This window comes from Mandrillus leucophaeus, unplaced genomic scaffold, assembly GCF_000951045.1.
Source record: "Mandrillus leucophaeus isolate KB7577 unplaced genomic scaffold, Mleu.le_1.0 Scaffold753, whole genome shotgun sequence".
NCBI lineage: Eukaryota > Metazoa > Chordata > Mammalia > Primates > Cercopithecidae > Mandrillus > Mandrillus leucophaeus.
The window spans coordinates 834,150-843,845 of record NW_012108175.1 but is presented as its reverse complement, the minus strand read 5'-3'; positions in this window follow the sequence as shown (position 1 = coordinate 843,845).

The window sequence follows — 9,696 nt, the reverse complement described above, 5'->3', positions numbered from 1 at the left end:
CATCTGATGTCCATAAGCCCCTACTCTTACTAGAGGATCATGGTGATGTTTTGGGTCTTTTGAAATTAATATCAGTTTGGAGCCAGTGTTCAGTAGTCCCCCAGAAGTCTGATTACTTCTTATTCCCCAATGTGCAGTTACTCTTGTGAAAACCTATAGGCCCCTTTGGGGAAGGCTGTAAGAAAGATTTACAGTATAAATTTTTGGTAGCGTAACAGAGTCTCTCCTCTAGGGGACCCAGCCTCCACTTGATTCAAGAAATTATGGGTCAATAACCTAGCTCCAGTCTGGGAATTGATTGAAGGGCCATGTTCCTCTGCTTTTATGATTTGAGTTAGGCTTTTGTTCCCCTGACGTGAGAGTTTTTGCTTATACAGGACAAGTTAGTAGTAGGCTTCCGATTTATTTAACCTCTAAGAACACATGAGTAACTAACTAATGCAATAGATCCACAAAAGTCAAACTATTCTGATTGTTGCTTTGACTCTCCTCTTCTTTACAGTACCTACACCTACATTGACTTTGGTAGTTAAGTGCTGTCACTTGGCCCTCACTGCCCCAGGATTAGATTATTCCCATTGCATTCCAGTTTTACAACTGAGTTCGGGCGCAGTGGCTCCTGCCTGTAATCCTAGCACTTTGGGAGGCCGAGGTGGGTGGATCACCTGAGATCAGGATTTCAAGACCAGCCTGGTCCAACATGGCGAAACCCCATCTCTACTAAGAAAACAAAAATTAGCCAAGCATGGTGGCGGGCACCTGTAATCCCAGCTACTTGGGAGGCTGAGGCAGGAGAATCACTTGAACCTGGGAGGCAGAGGTTGCAATGAGCCAAGATTGTGCCACTGCACTCCAGCCTGGGCAAAAGAGTGAGACTCTGCCTCAAAAAAAAAAAAAAAAAAAAAAATTACAATTGAGTGAGTGCATTTTCCACTATAAGGTTTGGCCTGCATTGAAGAGCAATCACAGAGCTCTTCAAGAATGCTAGAGCTCCCCTTAGAAATCTCTTTCTCAAAGTATTGGTGAAAGGTATATCTCTGGACCCTCTGAGCGTGAGTGGATAACTCTTAAGTGAGAAATCCACTCTAGCATTCTAATCTCCCTAAGACTTTGAATCCCTTTCTCTATGATGAACCAAGGGAGATTGGGCATCTCTGGCTTGCTCATTGTGGGCCATTTTTTAACAGTCAATGAAAGAAATCAAGCTCTGTAAAATATTTAAAAATATTTATTCTGAGTCAAATATAAATAACCATGGTCTAATGCCCAGTCTCAAGAGGTCGTGAGAACATGTGCCCAAGGTGATTGGGTTATAGCTAGACATACGCTGGGCCACAAGGGAACCCACTGCCTTGAAGGAAAGAACCCATTCCTGCCAGCATAAATCACCTGTTAACTGAAGAACCAGCAGTGATACCCAGGTACTACCTCAAGGGCCTGGGTGAGCCTCTAACACTAGCTGGCTTCAGGTGAGACTTGGTGCATTCCCAGCTGTGGAGGCTATGGTGCAAAATTCCTTCTTGAGAAAAGCAGTGGGAAAAGTAAAGGAGGCTTTGTCTTCCACCTTAGGTACCAACATCACCACAGAGGGGAAAAGAACCACATGGGCTCCTGGGGCCCCAATTCCAGGACTAGACTCTTGGATGACATTTCTGGACCTGTTCTGGGACAGAGGGGAGCCTACTACTCTGAAGGATGAGTCCCAGACCAGGCAGTATTCACCACAACCTGACTTAAGAGACCATGGGTCATAAGAGAACACTGGTGGTAGTCTGGCAGTACTCCTCATGGCCAAAGGTGACAGTGCCTCCTTGCCTTTGGAAAAGGGAGGCTCCTCTGCCTTTGGAAAGAGGAGGAAAGAGTGGGAAGAATTGTGTCTTGTGGTTTGAGTGCCAGATCAGCCACAATACAACAGAATACTAGTAGACTTCTAAGGTTTTTGGCTCTAGTTCCTGAGTCCCACACAGCACTTCTGGACCAATCTGGGGCCTGGAGGACCTTGCCACATAAAGGGAAGGACACAGGCCTGCCTGGCTTTCCCACCTGCTGATTGTAAAGCCCAGGGCCTTGAGCAAACATAGATAATAGCCAGGGAATGATTACATGACTAGAGCAGGCCTTTAACAAGACTCAGTGCTGTACTGGCTTCAAGTCTGATCCCATGCAGTCATAGTGGTGGTGGTCACAGTGGTGCCTGTGTCACTCTACCCCCAAATTTGGGTGGTTCAGAGCAGAGACAGACTCTGTATGTTTGGGAGAAAGTAAGGGAAGAGAACAAGCATCTCTGTCTGGTAATCCAGAGAATTTTTCCAAGCCTTGTCCAAGACCATAAAGGTGTTACCTCTATGAGTCTGTAAAGACCACAGGCTTGTAAAGCCAGGCTTGGGATGCACCCTAAAGCAGAATCTGCTTACATCACAACACCCAAGTCCCTTCAAATAACTTGAAAACATTCCAAAGAATGATGGCTGCAAATAAACCCAGACAATAAAGACTACAATAAATACTTAACCCTTCAATGCCCAGACACCCTGAAGAACACCTACTAGCATCAGCACCAGCCAGGAAAACATGATCTCACCAAATGAACCAAATAAGACAACAGGAATTAATCCTGGAAAAACAGAGATATGTGACCTTTCAGACAGAGAATTCAAAGTAGCTGTGTTGAGGAAACTCAAAGAAATTCAAGATAACACAGAGAAGACATTTAGAATTCTATCAGATAAGTTTAACAAAGAGATTACAATAGTTAAAAACAATCAAGCAGAAATTTTGGAGCTGCAAAACACAATTGGCATACTAAAGAATGCAACAGTGCCCTTTAATAGCAGAATTAACCAAGCAGAAGAAAGAATTAGTGAGCTTGAAGACAGGATATTTGAAAATACACAGTCAGAAGAGACAAAAAAAAAAAAAAAAAAGAATAAAAAACGGTCGGGTGCAGTAGCTCATGCCTGTAATCCCAGCACTTTGGAAAGTCAAGGCAGGTGGATCACTTAAGGTAAGGAGTTTGAGACAGGCCTGGCCAACATGGCAAAACCCAGTCTCTACTAAAAATACAGAAATTAGCCAGGCATGGTGGCAGGCACTGGTAATCCCAGCTACTCTTGGGGGAAGCTGAGGCAGGAGAATCGCTTGAACTCAGGAGGCAGAGGTTGCAGTGAACTGAGATTGTGCCATTGCGCTCCAGCCTGGGTGACAGAATGAGACCCTGTCTCAAAAATAAATAAATAAATAACAATAAAGCATGCCTACAGGATCTAGAAAATAGCCTCAAAATAACCAATCTAGAGTTATTGGCCTTTAAGAGGAGGTAGAGAAAGAGATAGGCATAAAATGTTTATTCAAAGGGATAATAACAGAGAACTTCCCCATCCTAGAGAAAGATATTAATATCCATCTACAAGAAGGTTGTAGAACCCCAGGTAGATTTAACCCAAAGAAGACTACCTCAAGGAATGTAATAATCAAACCCCCAAAGGTTAAGGGTAAAGAAAGGATCCTAAAAGCAGCAAGAGAAAAGAAACAAATAACATAAAATGGAACCCCAATACGTCTGGCAGCAGACTTTTGAGTGGAAACCTTACAGGCCAGGATAAAGTGGCATGACATTTTTAAAGTGTTGAAGGGAAAATCTTTTACCCTAGAATAATATATTTGGAAAAAAATACCCTCCAAACGTGAAGGAGAAATACTTTCTCAGACAAACAAAAGCTGAAGGATTTCATCAATACTAGACCCACGCTACAAGAAATGCTTAAGTGAGTACCTCAACCAGAAAGAAAAAACACCATTAATGAGCAATAAATACTCATCTGAAGGTACAAAACTTACTGATAATAGTAAGTACACAGGAAAACACAGAATATTATAACACTGTAACTGTGGTATGTAAACTACACTTATGCTAAGTAGAAAGACTAAATGATGAACCAATAAAAATAATAACTACAACAACTTTTCAAGACATAGTCAGTACAATAAAATATAAGTAAAAGCAACAAAATGTTAAAAAGGAGGGGAATGAAGTTAAGGCAAATTTTTATTAGTTTCTTTTTCTGCTCATTGGTTTGTGTATGCAAAGAGTGTTAAGTTGCTATCAGGTTAAAATAATGGGTTGTAAGACAGTATTTGCAAGCTTCATGGTAAACTCAAACCAAAAAAACATAGAATGGATACACAAAAAAAGGAAGCAAGAAATGAAATCATATTACCAGAGAAAATTATCTTTACTGGGGGAAGACAGGAATTAAAGAAAGGAAGAAAAGATTACAAAACAAACAGAAAACAAATAACAGAATGGCAAGAATAAGTCTTTTTCAATAATAACATTGAATGTAAATGAACTAAACTCTTTAATCAGAAGACATAGACTGGCTGAATGCATGTTAAACAATGCTCATTGGTCTGTTGCCTACAAGAAACACCCTTAACCTATAAAGACACACATAGACTGAAAATAAAGGAATAGAAAAAGGCATTCCATGCCAATGAAAACCAAAAAATCAAGAGTAGCTACACTTATATCAGACAAAATAGATTTTAAGAAAAAACCTATGAGATACAATGAAGTTCACTGTATAATGATAAAGGGGTCAATTTAGCAAGAAGATACAATAATTTTAAATATATATGAACCCACCTCAGGAGCACTCTGATATATAAAGGAAATATTATTACAACTAAAGAGAAAGATAGACTCCAATATAATAATAGCTGGAGACTCGAAAACACCACTTTCAGCACTGGACAGATCTTTCAGATGAAATCAGCAAAGAAACATCAGACTTAATCTTCACTACAAATCAAATAGACCTAATAGATATATACAGAACATTTCATCCATGAGCTGCAGAATACACATTCTTTTCCTCAGCACATAGATCAATCTCATAGATAGACCATATGTTAGGTCACAAAACGAGTCTGTTTTAAGAGACTTGAGTCTGTTCCTCCAAAATCTGGAACACGACAAGGATGCCCACTGTCACCACTATTATTCAACATTGTACTGGTATGAGCCCATTTTCACACTGCTTTAAAGAATTACCCGAGACTGGGTAATTTATAAACAAAAGTCAAAAAATTGAAAAAATATGAAGCATCTTCTCTGACCACAATGGAATAAACCTGCAAATTAATAACAATATAAATTTTGGAAACTATACAAATACATGGAAAGTAAGCAATGTGTTCCTGAATGAATGGTGGATCAATGAAGGAATTAAAGAGAAAATTTTAAAAGTTCTTGAAACAAATGATAATAGAAACAAAACATACCAAAACCTATGGGATACAGCAAAAGCAGCTCTAAGAGGGAAATGTATAGCTATTAAGTGTCTACATCAAAAAAGAAAAAACTTCAAATAAACAATCTAACAATTATTCAAATAAATAAATCTAACAATGCATCTTAAAAACTAGAAAAGCAAGAGCAAACCAAACACAAAATTAGTAATAGAAAATTAATCATAAATATTAGAGTAGAAATAAATGAAATTGAAATTTAAAAACAATGCAAAAAAATCAATAAAACAAAAGATTTTTTTTAAGTTAAATAAAATTGAGAAACCTTTAACCAGACTAAAAAAAAAAAAAAAGAGGGAAGGTCCAAATAAATAAAAGCGGAGATAAAGGAAGGAGATATTACAACTGATACTGCAGAAATTCAAAGGATCATTAGTGGTCACTATGAGCAACTAAAGACCAATAAATTGGAAAATCTAGAAGAAATGAACAAATTCCTAAATACATACAACCTATGAAGATTGAACTGGGAAGAAATCCAAAACATGAACAGACCAATAACAAATAGTAAGATTGAACCCATAATAAAACATCTTCCAGTAAAGAAAAGCCCAGGATCTGATGACTTTACTGCTGAATTGTACCAAATATATAAAGAACTAATACCAATCCTGCTCATACAATTCTGAAAAATACAAGAGAAGGGAATATTTCCAAATTCATTCCATAAAGCCAGTATTACCCTGATACTGAAACCAAAGACACATCAAAAAATAAAACTAAAGACCAATATCTCCGATGAATATTGATGTGAAAATCTTTAACAAAGTGAACCAAATTCAACCATACATTAGAAAGATTATTCATCATGACCAAGTGAAATGTATCCCTGAGATGCAAGAATGGTTCAAAATATGCAAATCAAACAACCTGATGCATCATATCAACAGAATGAAAGATAAACACCATATGATCATTATAACTGATGCTGAAAAAGAATGTGATAAAATTCAACATTGCTTCACAACAAAAACCCTCAAAACACAAGGGCTAGAAGGAATATACCTCAACATAATGAAAGCCAAATACACCAGACTCACCACTAATATTATACTGAGTGGCGAAAAACTGCAAGATTGTCCTCCAAAATCTGGAACACGACAAGGATGCCCACTGTCACCACTGTTATTCAACATTGTACTGGTATGAGTCCATTTTCATACTGCTTTAAAGAATTACCTGAGACTGGGTCATTCATAAACAAAAAAGGTTTAATTAACTCACAGTTCTGCATGGCTGGAGAGGCCTCAGAAAACTTACAATCATGGTGGAAGGTCAAGGGGAAGCAAGGCAGGTCTTACATGGCAGCAGGAGAGAGAGACTGATAGGTGAACTGCCAAAAACTTTTAAACCATCAGGTCTCATGAGAGCTCACTCAGTATCATGAGAACAGCATAGGGGAGACCACCTCCATGATCCAGTCACCTCCCACCAGGTCCCTCCCCATGACACATGGGGATCATAAATTGAGATGAGATTTGGGTAAGGGTGCAGAGTCAAACCTTATCATTTCACCCCTACCCCCTCCCAAATCTCATATCCTTTTCACTTTTCAAAACCAATCATACCTTCCCGTCAGTCCTCCAAAGTCTTAACTCATTCCAACATTAACTCAAAACTCCAAGTCCAAAGTCTCATCTGAAACAAGTCAAGTCCCTTCTGCCTATGAGCCTGTAAAATCAAAAATGAGTAAGTTACTTCCAAGATACAATGTGGGTTCCGGCATTGCGTAAGTGTTCCTGTTCCAAATGGGAGAAATCGGCCAAAACAAAGGGGCCACAGGCCCCAAGCAAGTACAAAACCCACCAGGGCACTCATTAAATCTCAAAGCTTCAAAATAATCACCTTTGACTCCATGTCTTACATCCAGAACACACTGATGCAAGGGGTGATCTTCCAAGACCATGGGCAGCTCTGACCCTCTGGCTTTGTAGGACACAGCCCAAATGGCTGCTTTCACAGGCTGGCATTGAGTGCCTGAAGCTTTTCCAAGCACACAGTGCAAACTGTCAGTGAATCTACAGTTCTAGGATCTGGAGTACAGTGGCCTTCTTCTCATAGCTCCACTAAGTAGTGCCCCAGAGGGGACTCTGTGTGGGGGCTCCAACCTCACATTTCCCCTCTACATTGCCCTAGTAGAGGTTCTTCATGAGGGCTCTTCCCCTGCAGTAGATTTCTACCTGAACTTCCAGGCATTTCCATACATCCTCTGAAATCTAGGCAGAGTCTCCCAAAGCTCAACTCTTGTCTTCTGCACACCCACAGACCGAATGTCACATGGAAGTTGCCAAGACTTGGGACTCATGACCTCTGAAGCCATGACTTGAGCTACACCTTGCCTCCTTTTTAGCCACAGCTGGAGATGGAGCAGCTGGGACACAAGGCACCATGTCCTGAGGCTACACAGAGCAGCTGGGCCCTGGGCCCAGTCCACAAAACCATTTTCCCTCCTAGGCCTCCAGGCTAGTAATGGAAAGAGCTGCCTTGAAGATCTCTGAAATGCCCTGGAGACATTTTCCCCATTATCTTGGCTATTAACATTCAGTTCCTCATTACTTATGCAAAATTCTGTAGCCAACTTGAATTTCTCCCCAGAAATTTTTTTTCTTTTTTACCACGTGGTCAGGCTGCAAATTTTCTAATCTTTTATGCTCTGCTTCTCTTTTAAATATAAGTTCCAATTTCAGATCATCCCCTCGTGAATGTGTAAAAGGAAAATATGTTGGCCTCCCAAAATCGCTAAGGAAAACTCAAGCTAGAAAATATTTAGGGCAAGCCTGCCTTCCATTCTACTCAGCTATTCCTCTGTTTACTGACATAGATGAATATCTGATTACTTCCTTTGAAAAGGCTAATCAGAAACTCAAAAGAATGCAACCATTTGTGCCTCATCTATCTGTGACCTGGAAGCTCCCTCTCTGCTTCAAGTCTTCCTGCCTTTGCTTCAAGTGGTCCTGCCTTTCCGGGCTGAACCAATGTACTTCTTACATATATTGATTGATGTCTCATGTCTTCCTAAAATGTTAAAAACCAAGCTGTGTCTCGACCACCTTGGGCACATGTCATCAGGACTTCCTGAGGCTATGTAATGGGTGCATTCTCAACACTGGCAAAATAAATTTTCTAAATTAACTGAGACCTGTCTCAGATTTTCTGGGTTTACAAATGCATATGATTACATACTCTCAGAAAAAAACAGGTCACATCTTGGATGCTTTGCTGTTTAGCAATTTTTTCCACCAGATACTCTAAATTTTTTTCTCAAGTTCAAAGTTTCACAGATCTCTAGGGTAGGGGCACTATGCCACCAGTCTCTTTGCTAAGTATAGCAAGAGTTACCTTTGCTACAGTTCCCAATAACTTCCTCATCTCCATCTGAAACCACTTCAGCCTGGACTTCACTGTCCTTATCACTAACAACATTTTAATCAAAACCATTTAACAAGTCTCTATGAAGTTCCAAACTTTACCAAATCTTCCTGTCTGCTTCTGAGCCCTCTAAACGGTTCCAACCTCTACCTGTTATGCAATTCCAAAGTCACTTCCACATTTTTAAGTATCTTTATAGTACTGCCCCACTCCCAGTACCAATTTCTGTATTAATCCCTTTTCACATTGTTATAAAGAACTACCTGAGTCTAGGTGATTTATGAACAAAAACGGTTTAAACTGACACACAGTTCCATATGGCTGGGAAGGCCTCAGGAAACTTACAACCATGGCAGAAGACAAAGGGGGAAACAAGGCACATATTACATGATGGAAGGAGAGAGAAAGGGGGGGACTGCCAAACACTTTTAAACCATCAGATTTCATGAGAGCTCACCCACATCAAGAGAACAGCATGGAGGAAACCGACCCCATGATCCAATCACCTCCCACCAGGTCCCTCCCTTGACATATGGGGATTACAATTCGAGATGAGATTTGGGTGAAGGCACACAGACAAACCATATAATTAGTGGAAGTCCTAGCTAGAGCAATCAGACAAGAGGAAGATATTAATCACATCCAAATTTGAAAGGAATAAGTCAAATTATCCTTGTTTGCAGATGATATAATCTTATATTTGGAAAAATCTAAAGACCACAAGAAAACTATTAGAACTGATTAACAAATTTAGTAAAGTTGCAAGATACAACATCAACATATAAAAATCAGTAGCATTTTTTTTTTTTTTTTTTTTTATACTTTAAGTTCTAGGGTACATGTGCATAACGTGCAGGTTTGTAACATATGTATACTTGTGCCATGTTGGTTTGCTGCACCCATCAACTCATCAGCACCCATCAACTCATCATTTACATCAGGTATAACTCCCAGTGCAATCCCTCTCCTCTCCTCCCTCCCTATAATAGGCCCCTGTCTGTGATGTTCCCCTTCCCG